The sequence below is a fragment of the Manacus vitellinus genome, unplaced genomic scaffold (genome assembly GCF_001715985.3).
Source record: "Manacus vitellinus isolate BGI_N305 unplaced genomic scaffold, ASM171598v3 scaffold_15_pilon, whole genome shotgun sequence".
NCBI lineage: Eukaryota > Metazoa > Chordata > Aves > Passeriformes > Pipridae > Manacus > Manacus vitellinus.
This window is the reverse complement of record NW_021939122.1, coordinates 6,452,935-6,466,955: the sequence shown is the minus strand read 5'-3', so window position 1 is coordinate 6,466,955 and position 14,021 is coordinate 6,452,935. Positions and strand designations below refer to the sequence as shown.

Here is a 14,021-nt window from a genome sequence, read left to right as displayed (position 1 = left end):
CTTTGTCCAATCAACCATGTGTCACCAGTTCAATACAGCAGGGCTAATGGGGAGGAAAGAGGAGCTAGATAGCTCCATCATTCGGTGGACCTGGAAAGTGTGGTGGTGTGTGGCTGTGCTTTCAACTCTGAAGCCCAGGCAATGTGACATAATCCTTTGTGTTTCCTCAAACTCCTTATCCACTTATCCAGTTCAGAAAGTAGAACAAAAGCCTCATGATGAGGCAGAAAAGGGGCTGGATAACTGTTACCTCTTGAACTGATGAGGATGTTATTTACAAGGACTGTTTTCTTGAGTAGAAATCAGTCTTAAAAATTCCTACAAATAAATTCATTCTACAGGTTTGGAATGCAGCAAGGTCCGAACATGAGGTGAGGTACTTGGGATCACGACAAGGCACTTGGGTAGAAGATGAGTCCACAGACAGTCTGGATCCTGGCTGCACACTTTACCATTTCGGGGGGTTGGAGTCTTCGGGAAACAGTGTACTGGACTCCACGGGCCTGGAGATATGAAAGGAGCTGGCAGGGCACCACAGAGACGTGTCCGTTGTTCAGTAAATGACTTGCAGAGCCATGTGGCTCTGGTGCAATTCTCCCTCATCAGTATTAAAATCTGAGTGGAATTCGGGCTTTATCCAATCAGTATCTAGGCTTTTGTGGGATCTGGGCCACTCTCTCCACAGGGCTCTGGGATTCAGCAGCCAGAGAGGCCAGCGCTGCCAAGAATCATAGTGCTCAAGAGGCAGAGTTGGCCAACACACTGCTGTGCCTCTCAATGACCCATGTGCACACTGCTGAGAGAGTGGTGACTTCAGCTCACCAGTTAAAGCTCTCCAAATACAGGAGGTGCCAGGCAACCTCTGGAGCTGCTGAGCAAAGGAGTGGCTTTTAGAGACACAGTACGCTCCTAATTTCTGCTCTGATTTCCCATTTTGAGAGCAGTGCTTTGATGAGAAAGTGGCCTGCGTTCCATCCAGTGCTGGGGGAACAATCTTTTTGCTGTTCAGCTTGTTTTCTCTCATTCTTTGCTTTCTGCTTTCTAGGGCTGGCACTGCCTTTGCAGTTGCACACAACCACCTTCTAAACAGTATTCCTTCCTTTATGAGGATAGTGAGGATCCAGGGTGCCTGGATGTGGTAGTTGTGTTTTTCATTCACTAGCCAGTATCATACTGGAAATCAGTTAGTGTCTCTGTATCTCTCTGTTCTCTACTGGTATGTAGGAATTTCTCACTGTGGAATTTGAAGGCTTTTTTCTTTATTTTTTTTTGTTTAATACAGAGAAGGCATTTTCCCACTAATGCACAATATAACCTTGGAAAGTAATTTCAGCCTCTCTGTGCCTGTTCTCCCAAAACACTAAGATTTAATTCTGTCTAAAAAGCATACTCCAGCAATGGGGTTTATTTTTTTATTTCATTTGATTTATTTGTTACTAGCTAAAGCATACACTGAAATCACTTCTGCCTTCATATCCTTGTCATAAGATTGGCTTGCAGTTACTGTTGTGTGGCTATTCCTTATCTGAAAAAGGCAGTCCAGGCTGTGTTAGATATTTTTAATTGGACAGAGAAGTAATAGAACTGGACAGAATGAAGCTGATTTAGGATAAGGTGTATGATATAAAGAGTTCTTTTTACTGTCAGCCTCCTGAGCCACCAGTAAATTATGAGAATCAGCCTTACTCATATTTAGACTCTAACATGGACAGGACTAGAATATCTGCAAACAGGAACACTTAAGGGTTACAGGTGTTTAATAATGCATTTACATATGTGCTCATTCGTTATGATCATTACATACATGCAATGCTTTCATAATTAGGTACCCAGATCACCTAACTTAAATTAAAAAAAGCAAGAGAATTAAAACTTCTCTCTGGAAGGCTGGAGGAGCTGTGTCTGTTTGACAAGTGCTTGCAGATTTGCTTCAGAGACCATAGATAGAGTTCTCTGTTAAAGACAGATAACTGGCAGGGACCAGATTTTGAAGACAATAATTTACTACTGTCTTCGATTTCTGCCTTCACATTATGGATCATTTAAATAAAAAAAAACATGATAAAATATAACTGTGTCTTTAATGCTAGAGCAATGAAACTGGCTGCAGTTCACAAGCTATACAAGATTACAGCTCTGTTATTTTCCCCCTCATTTTAGATTCGTATCTCCTTTTAGGGACTTTCAAACTCACCTGATTGCTCTCAAAAAAAAAAAAGTGAAAGGGAAGAGGAGGGGCACTCACCATGCTTCCCTCGTTCCCTCTGTTACATGACTGGGGCTCTGACAAATCATGAAGCCATCAGTATTTTTTTTTCCCCCCCAGCCTTGCAGACCATTAACCCAAATGGTTCTTCGATTTCCAAACCATGTCCTCACACCCTCTGCGTACCACAGCTTCACCATAGATACATAATTCATTATCTGGAAAGCTGCTGTTTTAATGTAAAATTAAACAGCCAGCAGCTCAGCAGGTGTCCCCAAGGTAAGGAAGGCAACATGCTGCTGGCAGCAGCTGCTGCCTTCAGGCTTATCAAGATTTCTTTGTTTTGAAACAGAAGCTGGAAGGCTTTTTAATATACCCTGCCATTGGCTGAGCAGATCCTGGTTGCTGGCTGTTACTCTGCCTTTGACTACAAAGACAAAAATCCTTATAACACATGCTGCCTGCAGTGGCTGCACAGACTTCTGCCTTCTCAAGGAAGGAGCAGGGTGAGGAGAGAGGGGAGGCTCACAAGGCAGATACATGTGCCCTATTTCCTGCTCACATTTTTCTTAGTGGACCAACTGGGCTCGGTATATCTGTGCAGCAGCCACACTTATGCCAACATTGTTAGGATGGGCTTTCTGCTTCTATAAGCATAAAAATACTCAAATATACTGCCAATAGAGAGCATTCCAAACAGTGAGGGTGATATTCTTCTAGTCTCACCCAAGTTCTAGTTCTTTGTGGCCTAAATCTGTGTATTTACATTTGATTTATGTAGTTAATACCACTCTGGCAAAAGCAGCTCAACTGGCAATGCTAACATTTCTGTTTAAGTAATATATCACAAGATGCATGGTGCAAGGCTTTTTTATTTCTTGGAATAAGAACTTGATCTTTTGTACTTGAACATGATAAAATATGTTGATGGCTAGGTTCCCCCAGAGTATGTGTGTCTTCAAAGGACCATGTGTAAACTGCATGTGGTAAACCTCTTCTGTCCCTTTACCTGTTACTTGATTCTAAGCTTAGGGAAAGTGGAGGTTTTCCTTAAGGTAACATTTCTTGCTCTAGAGGTAACTGAAGTGTATTTACAGAGTTTGGCTAACCAGTGTTAACATCCATGCTGCAAATATGCACTCACACCAGGAGAAAGTTGCACCATCGCACTTGGTTGCTGTACATACCAATGACAGTCTTCAGGACTTTTGGGGTGTGTTCATGTGAGTTGTAATGCTGAGCGTTTGTCTCCTTTCTGTGCTCCTTTGTGGAAATTCTTAGTTTCCCTTGTTAGTAAAGAGACTCTGCCTTGCTAGGACTGTGACCTGGCTTTGGTCAGCAGCCTTTGCTTGAAGAACAACAGACCTGTAAACTATCAAATAACATTTGATGGTTTGAAGGACCTTCTGGCAGTGTAACAGAGCCCTCAGTAGGTGACTGTGCTTTGCTAAGGAATTCTGCATGCTCTTAGAGTGGAGAAGAGGCTGCTGATCCAGGTTTTCAAATACAAGGATTTCCCTTCTGGCGGCTAACCATTCTGGATGAAGACTGTCAGGACAGAACATGTAGACTACAGTGCATTGCAGATCTAGGAAGACAGCAGAAGTTCAAGGATTTCTGCAGGAAGGATGTCACTTTACTGGAGTTTTCCCCAGTCCATGAGTACTGAGACGTACAGACAGGACTGGGCTGTACCAGCTCAGAAACTGTTGTTTGGAGGAGCTGGACAGCAACAGCTCAGTGGCTGATTGGTTTGGTGCTGATGAGCTTTCTGCACTGTGGGCATGGAAGGTTGCACAGTAATGCTTGAGGCAGTTCTGCTGTGTTTGATGAAGACTCTGAATAGTCCCAAATCATAAATAGTCTTCTTCAAGCAGTCATCCTGAAACGTGGTCTCTAATGTTATGCACCTGGGCTTTACTCTCTGCCTCTAAAATATAAAGGTGACTGTCTTAGCTTGTCAGCTGAGACATTTGTGTGCAGGCCTTTGGCCCATGATGGAGGAGACATACAAGCATCAAGATGGGATGCAATGGAAGGGTACATCTGTATACAATAGTGGCAGTGAGTGCTGCAAGACAGGACTTGCTTTGGGAAATCCAGATTCACAGAGGAAGGCATTCTGTGCAACACTCCCTTGAATTTCAGTGGGAGCAAGTCCACCAGCTGAAGACCTCTCTTAGGATGAGTTGTTTACCTAACAGGCTCTTTTCTTCTCTTGTTTAAGTCTGATCTAAAACAGCACGTTTCTGGAAAGTGAGGTTATATCGACTAGTGATTAACTAGTGCAAAGGAACTTTTATGGACATTTTGATAATGCTATTAACTGGGAGGAGACTGTTCATTGCCAGCGAGTGTACAGAATTAGAGTTGACTCTTCCAAGGATTGTTCTGCTCACAGTTCACTGGCAGTTGTCCTAAAGCACAAAGAATATAGGCCCTTGCTTTTTGCATTACCTGGAGTAATGCAAGTCCTGGAGTCCTTTAGCCATCCGTGCTTGTGGATGTTCTGAGTGGCTGCAGTGCTGAGCCCAAGTGGCGAGTGTGTAATTCTCCTTTTTTCCAATGAGCACTGTTGTGACAGTGAAGAAGTCTATGTGTTAGACAGTCACGTTTAGAAGATTCCTTGGCTACTCCATGCATAGCCAGATATAGGAGGAGACTGCTCTAAAACTGTTAGTTGTGCAAACTATAACAAGACTGCAGACTTGGATCAGAATATCCCTGAGCTCTTAAAGTTTGGTTGTAGAACAGTAGTACTTCCATCTGCATTGTCTCATCATTAGTATTGGCCAGGGTTTTTTCAAATTTGCCAATGTTTTACCAAAGGCCTACAGTATATATGCCTTTGCATTTCAATCCTTTTTCTACATTAATGTGACAAATAGCTTTGTTTTTTGTAAAAACAAAGTCTGCAACTGTTGAGTCCTTAATGATAGGCCATTAATTTGCTGCTGCCAAAACTGTGCTTGTAAAGCTTCAGTCACTTTACTAAAGAAGATAACAACGTTTGTAATTGGTTGGCTCGAATTTCTGCAGTACTCTGTATTCATTCTGCAGAGAATCAGCGTCTTTACAGGCTCAGCCAGAAGCTCTGGCATCTGCAAACTAAGCTGTACCAGCTGATGGCTTCCTTTCCATTCTTCTTAGTTCAAAATCCAGAGCATTGGCTAAGATGGAAGATATGCAATCCTTTAAAGATACAGTGAGGATGTCTTTGATTTCATGGTGGATTAGATGCAGGAGAAAGAAAACATAGGCTTTTGAGGGGTGAGGAAGAGGAGTAGGTGGTTGTAGAGAGACTTATTTAAAAGGCATGAGAACCACTTCATTCCTGTCATTGAGCAGACCTGGAAAATGTGAGCTCAACAGTTCCGAAAGAATGCAGAAGTTGCGTATTATCTCTCCAATATGAAATTGTTAAAGAAAAATAGATCCGGCTTCACCATTCTAATGTTATATAGTAAGTAATTAATTGTCAAGACTTAAAATTTTCCTCAAGTTTTGTCTTCAGTGTTAAAGATTTAAAGAAATTTATGAGAATTAGCAAATTGCTTGTGGTTGCATGGTAATGCATAAAAATTATCCAGTAATTTTCATTCAGATTTTTCAAAGCATGAAGTATCATCATCTTTGGTCAGGAAGGAATTTCCTTCCTTATAATAACGTGTAAACATAACCACAGTTGGAATACATAATTTGATACATTCTTCAGAAGCATTGAGCACTTGCTGCTTTGGAGAACCACATGGAACAATGTGGTCTGTTATGCATAGATGTGCTACTGTTTTCTGAGTCTTTCATACATATATTTGTAACTTTTTTTTGAACCCTCAAATTCACAGTTGCCTTAATTCAGATGTCTCCTGCAAAGTGCCTTGTAGGGACAGACACACAGCTTCTGACAGCTGGCTGGCCTAAATTGCTTCCCTGTGAGTGTGTAGCTTCTGCGGGCCTGAGAAAAATTCATTTCCCTTCCATCCAAATTGGAGGTCACTGAAATGACTGTAGGCACGTAGTGCAGGCAATTCCACACTTTATCACCATTGAGGACTGGGCTCATTGTAACCTTCTAGATCTTAAATACATTGAGGAAAGACTGCAAGGGTTAGTTTTCTGGAGTGGAAGAAAGAAGGGTAAGGGAAAGTAGTTGGTACAAGGCTGTCTATGGAACATGCTGGTGAAAAAGCTGTGCAACCCTTTCTTGTTCCCCCTTGTCATCCCCACTTGCCATCACCAGGTCTTCTTCCACAAGAGGAAGAAATAGTGGGGGTTTTCTGTTTGTTTGTTTTGGGGGTTTTTCCCCCCTAGCACACCTGTAGAGAGGGACAGAAGTCCTTTTGTCATTCTAAGACCCTTCAGAGGTGAACAGCTCCCTAAGAGCAGATGGCATGTCAGATTCTGAGGGAAGGGTTTATGAGTTTCTAGAGTTCAAGTTTGAGCAAGTGGAAGAAGCTGAACTGCACCTATGCTTAAGCTCTCAATGCTTTCAGATTCTTTTCCAGTAGGAACTTCATCAGGCAAAGGCAGTGTTAGGCAACACTATACCCTAAATATTCTGCTTTGTCAGTAGATATGGCTGTAAGAGGCCATTGCACAGTGAGAGCTCCACCTAAGAAGCTGCTGTCTCTGTTATGACCAAGGTTTGGAAGTGGACATGCTCAGTCTCCACAGTAACCTATCAGGAAAAATTATTTGAGTCAAGAGCCAGAACAGTTTAATTGTCACTTGTTTGACAGTCTAACCCCTGAGGTGTCGTTGGATGTAATTAGAACATTGATACTCTAGAATTCCTACTCAGGATGAAACAAAAAAGCAGCAACAGAGGTGAAATGGTGTCATGCAGCTCCTAGAAACTGCTGGTGCAGTACTTGCTCCTCATGTTAATTATGGTTGATCAGTTCCTCTTTGGCATCCTCCTTGCTGTCCTCCTAAACTATCTGTGACCATATTGGAGACTTTTCATCTCTTGCTGCTAGCTAGTAGGAGCTGATAACAAAGCAATAATAATACAGCTTGCTTATAGGATTGCTGCATGGAATTGGGAGCACATTTCACAGAATCCTCTCTAGTTAGGGAGGCAGCATGGTCGTTGTTAGTATCTGTTTCTTTTAAGGAGCAAAGTAGTTGTGGGCAGAAGCTGGGAGGAATACTGCCTGAGCTGTGTTGGTACAAGTGAAATGCTTTGTCCTTGGAAAAAAATGTACTTAACAGTTGCGTGTTGTGCCTGGGCTCATCTGAACCCTAAATATTGGGCTGCTGCAGTAGAGGTGGCTTTCCTTCGTTGTGAATTTACTTTAGCCAAGATAAACTGTGCTTTTGGGCCACAGCGAGCAGGCAACAGAGTAGTCTCTTCTCTGAAATTACAAATCACTGAAAACAAGGAGATGTGAGACCATTGGTGTACTATTACAATAAATATGTTTTAATGCCAGAAGTATAACTTAAAAATAACTGAAACTTTTTAACTGAAACTTCTCACAATTCAACCGAGGCCAAACAAAGCACATTAAGAAAAACTCAGCTCAAGCAGACTCAAACATTACAAAGCACTGAACTCATGTAAGCAGGTTTTACAAGCAAGGGTTCAAGGTGAAGTTTGTGTGCAGTGCTACGTACTTTCTCTTTAAGAGCACTTGAAATTATTTTTCTCTCTTCCTCTTATATTGCATCTTTTTTTTTTCTGCTTGCCATAGTTCCTGAGGTGTGACATCACTTACCAGTGTTTAGCCTAGCTGGAACATTGCTTGGTTTATTTTCAAGGCATTGGTTTATTTGAAGCGATTGGTAGTCTCTAACAGTTCTTCAGTTTAATAAATAGATAAGTCTAGACTAATAAGGCCACACACATTATCAAGAAAGGCATCTCCAGGCAGGAGAGTCAAGCTAGCAGGTACGGTTTTATGAATAATAAGCCAGAGATTAAACTAAATCCTCGTTTCTTGAGTGTAGTTTTAGTAATCATACACTTGATCCTGACAACTGAAACAGATCACTAGCCTTAGGTTTGTAAGGGTTTTCTGTAGTCCATGTACCTGTACAGAGAAACTTTATTAGTGACTCTGTTCATGTTAAATCTTGTCAAACTTTTGCATAAGAAACCACAGTTCTGAGGTCTGATCTCTTTGTTGGTGCTTTTTTAAAGCAGCTTAATGGCTTCTGAAACCACAGAAGGCATGGGAGGGGAGATCACAGGGCCTTTGGATTAGTTTATAGATGATAGATGGCAGTGCCTTTGCCTGCTTTTGCTTTATGCTCTGGGATGAGGTGTAAGATCTGGGATCTAAAAATCATTATGGACTCATGAAAATCCTCTACAATGATTTTTAGTTGAAAATTTGATCATCTTCTACTTGTAGCGATCATTAAACCTGTTAAATTGAAAAATGTTTAAGGAAATTAGGCATTTATATTTGACTGAGAAGTCAATGAGATGTTAGTGTATGCTTGTAAATCCTGTCCTTAGAAAATCTGAACCATGTCAATTTATGAGCTGAACTTCCTCAGTACAATAAAAGGTTTTTAAGATTTCCCTTTCCTGACTGACACAACCAAATAAATGTTAAATGTTAGAATCCTCTCAAACTCCTTCTATACTGTGGAAATAAAACACCTTTCACCTACAAAGGTGCATTTTTCCTTAGGAAAAATTGCCACCAACTTTAGGAAAAGTTTTCCATTGGAACTGTGACACAGTGAATTTATTTTGATTCAAAGTTTGTTTATTTGCACTGCACGTGATACTAAATCCCCACGGCTTGTATTTTCCTAGTTTTGTACACTTTTTAAAATACGATCATGCATTTACTCTTTCAACTCCAAATCAACTTCCAACTCATATATTCCATATATAGATATATGTGTGGGTGGGCTTACATAGATAGATATTAAAAATCATGGCAAGCACACAGCACTGTTTACTGTACAGCTTAATTCTTCACAAATATTACCCATACTGAGAAAACTCCAGTTTTCCTTATTTTTCTCTCTGCCTCCTTGGCTACTTCAGATTTTTCTTGCTGTTTTTTTCTGTTCTCAAGCAGCCTAAATGGAGCATTTCAAGATGAGTTTTGTATGCACAGCAAATTTTTCATTCTATTAAAGAACCATCCAGAAAAAAACAACAACAAAATAGCAGAGTTGTTATTGGTTGTAGTGAAGTTTAAACCGATGCTGATGGCAGGTTTACCCAAGATTCAGTTGTGATAGACAGGGTCTATCTCTGGCATTCAGGCTCTTGAAAACCTTTGTTCGGGGTGAGAGTACTCAGGATAGAGGTTCAGTATTAGCTGGAATCAAAGGCAAAAAGACTGAAGAAATGGAATTAGTCTTCAAGTATCTATTCCAAGCAATCTTAATGAACTTTTGCTTACTCACTGATATTTCTTTTGTCTCTTCTCATAATCCAAAGATCAAGACTGGGTTTGTTTGGGTTTTTTTTCCCTGCTATGCTCAGGAAGATTCCCCCTAATAGAGCTGCCCTTAATCTTGACATAATTCATCTCATTTTTCACCTTCTTTCATTATCAGGGAGATCTTTGAGCCCTGAATACTGATACTCACCTTTAAGTCAATTGTAAAGAGCAAGTCAGGGAAGATGAATCACTGCAATTGTTCTGTTCAGCTATGGGTGCTAGTTTTTGTCCATTTGTCAAGATCTTTGTTGCTGCTTGTCTGCAATCAAAGGCTTCCTGTCACTACCTGCTTTAGTACTGAGGGCAAACACGTCAGCTGGGCCTTGTGTTACCCACCAGCCACCCCTTTCACAATTCAGCCTTGAACTGCCATTTGCCTCCCCGTGCGCTGCAGCAGCACATGGCCAACTAAATGTCACCCTTACAGAAAATAGTAGAGTTACTATCCATGCCAAAGCAATACAAACATATAATCAAACATGTAATATATATAGTACAAACATGCAAATATATATATACGTACACAAGTTATTGTAATTGTGTAACTTTTCAATAGTGTTGATGTAATGACAATATAGAAACACATCAGTAAGCAGAATGACATAAGAAATGGGTGAAAAGCAAACCAGATGGGGGGTAAAAGGAAGAGAAATTATCTAACAAAAAAAAAAGAAGCTGCCAACTTCAGCAGAACGCAAGAGCATCTTTACTTGAGAGTATAAAAGTTCCTCCTTTTACATGCAATGGGGCAGGAACATCTTCTACATGGAAGTCTAGTCCTGTTCCTCCTGAACTTTTTCCTCAGACAAAGGGGATCTAAGGCTTGGCCTCACAAATGATCTTAAGAAGGTTAAGCTTGAGTAAATGAGGTTCAAGGCAAACAAAAAATTCCAACTCTTCCTCATTGCAACAGCTATATAAAGGGAGAGATGCAACTGAATGTTTGTTGCAGGTTCTTTGAACAGGAATACAAGGCAGGACAGGTAAATATAACATAATGGCAGCCTTATGCTTTGCACTTTCCGGTGAATGCATACCAGACTAAGGATAGTCAAAAAAAGAAGAATTTTCAGTAAACAGAGCTTTGAAGTGTAGATTGTGATTCCTGCTTCTGCATCTGACCTTCAGCAAGTCGCTTAGTCCCAGATTTTCAGTATTTAACCTTCCCTGTTGTGGGGTGCAAGGGAGAGCTGAAAGGAGGACTGTTTCTAAGGATTAGGAGGTGGCACATTACTCTGAGGTGAATGCTATATGGCTGACATTAGCAGGAGATGGCTCTCAGGCCATATGAAATGCAATTGCAGAAACAACATAAGCAGATGCAAAGGAGAGCAGTTCTGCCAGCTTTAGGTAGTCTGAGCCTGGAAGAGAGAACTCGTGCAGTGCAACTGGGGGCCTAGAGCTATACTGTTCCCTCCAGGCAAAGATACCTACCAGGGTATGTAAAGCACGTTGACAAAGATACCTTAAGACAGGGGTGGCAAAGCATTGAAGTCAGCTGGGACCTGCAGCCCTTTTGATGGTGAGCAGTAACAAAACAAGTCCCTTAATCTTTCTAGGCTCTTACGTTTACTGTATATGCTTACAGGGTTGCCATCACCTTTCCCAGTTTCTGTACACCCAGATGGGAGGCAAACCGCACTGCCAGCTTGCTTAAGGATGGAATCTAGTGCATCTTGCACAACATGCACTGTAAGTCTGCAGCAAAGGAGGCAACTGAATGCAGGATGCCCTGGTCATAGGCTAATGCTGAAGCAGATGGACTATTCATCCCCAAAGTTAAGCCCCCTGTTTCTGCCACATCTGTTGAGGTGCTTGCACTCTGTTTGTGTTTGCAAACTCTAGTCTGGAGATGGAAGAAGCTTTGAGCAAAAGGACTGGAATGTCTACCTATGGCAACCCTGAGATATGCAGGGCTGGTCTCTGAGACCCAATCTTGTTTGTATGGAAGCTTGATTAAAGACGAGCAAGAAGTTCAAGGGTATGAAAAACCCTTGTCTGTGTTTAAAATTGTTAGCAGAGCGTCCCTGTCATGGTACTTAGCAGCTAGAGGCCCTTTTTGGTTCACAGAGTAGAAGCAGTGCTCATGTGCTTCAGGGTTAGAGTTTAACGGCAACCATAATAAGAGCTGAAGCTCTGTTAGTGACAGGATGTGTGAATGCAGTAGCTGAATATGAACTTCATCCTGCTGTGGGGGGCAAAATTAAAATTCCATCCCCAAGTGTTTCTAGGCAGGAAGCTTTGAAATTGATTTCCTAAAACAATTTCTAAAGTCTAGGGTGTTTGAACTGATACAGTGTTGTGTCGCCAACTCAAACCTGAAATCCATAATGAGATCCTTTCCTGAGCCCAGAAAAGAAAGCATCTATGAATTTTAGGTACAATTCTGGACTTCTGAAGAAGGTGCATGTGACATTGTTCATTGTTTTCTTGGGGGTTTTTTGTTGGTTTTGGTTTATGGGGGTTTTTGTTGTTTTTTTTTTTTTTTTTAAGAAGATCTAGGTGTTTGAATTCAGTAATTTCTTATTCTTTTGACTTCTAAGACTCAAAATATGTTGAATATTACCACAATGTAGAGAGATATGTCTGAACTCTGCCTTTTGGGCATCTCTAGTTCTGCTTGTTGCTTCAAGGATGTAGTGAAAGGAACCAGCCATGTATGCAAAGGAATACAAGTAAAATGTTACTAAAAAAGAAAAACGTTTCTGGGTTGGTCTACAAGCTCTGTCACTGCATATTCACATCATGCTAACACATGATGCTTTCTTGAAGTACTTCTGAAGTGCATTCTTGTTTCTAAGCTGGCCTCCGTGTGTAGAGTTGCCTTCATTTGCTTGTAGTTACATGTCTAGTCACTGCTGACTCTCCCACAGGCAAATTGTAGGGTCATGACCTTGCTCCTATTTAAAGTTTCAGTGGGGAAAGCCAGGCATGGAGGAGCTGTATGTAGTTTTTGGCAGAATCTCAGGTCTTGTGTGTACAGGAATCTTTTTTTCCCATCCAGTTTTTACTTTTTAGAGACTCAAATAGAAGTATAAATGTTTTTTATTTTTTCCTAAATACTTTCATGAAAAATGTCTATGAAGGCTTAGAAAGCAGCTGGCTTGTCCAAATAACATCTTGGGGAAGGGGAACTGTAGTCAGGTCCCTCTGGCACAGTGATTCTTTGGGAGGATGCTGACACCACTTCTGCAAAAGTACAGTAAAAAGTCTTCCCTGTCTGCTTATTGTACTTCCTATGGCAATCTTTGTATGGGTTAGTTCAGTTGTTCCAACTAAATTTGCAATGTGTGATTTAATTCTGGTCTCTTTTTGCTCTTTGTGGTATGAGTAGGCAAGATCTCAGCTGGTCCCTTTGAACTTCAGGACAAGATGTTTGTTTTAACTTGACCAAGCTCAGTTGTTTGCTGATGGTATGACCCATACAGTAATTGTTTTTTTTGAGACAGTTTCATTCCACTGAAGAGCTAGCTTGAGCTCAGGCCACCTATCTTCCAGATGCCACATCCTGAACCCAGTTTCTTATGTGCATTGAGGGCTGTGGAAAACCTCTTTGTTGCTATCGTATCTCCTATAAAATATGTGATTGTGAAAAAGGGCACAGTAATGGGTCTGCTGGGTAAGGTAACTCTGCTTTCATCATGAGGCTGGGTATGTTGGTAAAAGATTTAGGCGGTGACAAGAGTTTCCCAGACTAATTTCCTGCTCTGACTGTTCTGTATGCAGAGGATGAAGTATGTCATCCTTGTAGCAGAGTGAGGTGGAACATTGATCTGTTCAGATGCCTGCATCCTAACCTTGAGCTAGAGAGCTGTTCTGCTTCATATATCTTAAGAATATGAATAATTCAGTAAATTCAAAATGGGAGACTGTCCAAGAGCATGCTATGAGGAAAAAAAGCAGAATTTGGATACACGGGGGATAAAACATCATGGCTTTTGTTTCTTAAGCTTAATACCTAGTCCCAGGTGGCCATTGTTTCTCCTCTTTACTGAAAGACTGCCTCAATTTCCCAGTTCAGTGAATAGCTTCTTAGAGAGCCACAAAATACTTCCCAACATATCTCATTTTACCACTTTTGCTTTGCAAATCAACATATGCTGCTGAGTGTGTTGAGGCCAGAAAACAATTAATAGCAAGAAAAAGTGCTTCCTTGGCTTGCAGGCAGCTCCCAGATTGCTCCTTTGCCCAGATTGGAGAGGATTTAAGAAGCACACATTCTGTATGCTAAACCAGCTCTGCAGAAACCACAGCATACCATCATCCTGCTCTTATCTCTGAATTCCATGGACAGGCAATCTCAGCTGCTCAGCACAGGCTGGCAGCTTTAGCTTGCCAGTAGGTGCTGAAATCCATGTAAGTGTGGAAATGACAGTGACACAACGGCTCAGATGTTATCT

At 41.2% G+C, this 14,021-nt stretch overlaps 1 protein-coding gene across 1 annotated transcript in view; it reads left to right on the top strand.

Moving 5' to 3' along the window:
• ARHGAP22 (Rho GTPase activating protein 22) overlaps positions 1-14,021 on the top strand; it is a 142,062-nt gene that overhangs the window by 89,942 nt on the left and 38,099 nt on the right. The gene's annotated exons all lie outside the window — the stretch shown is intronic.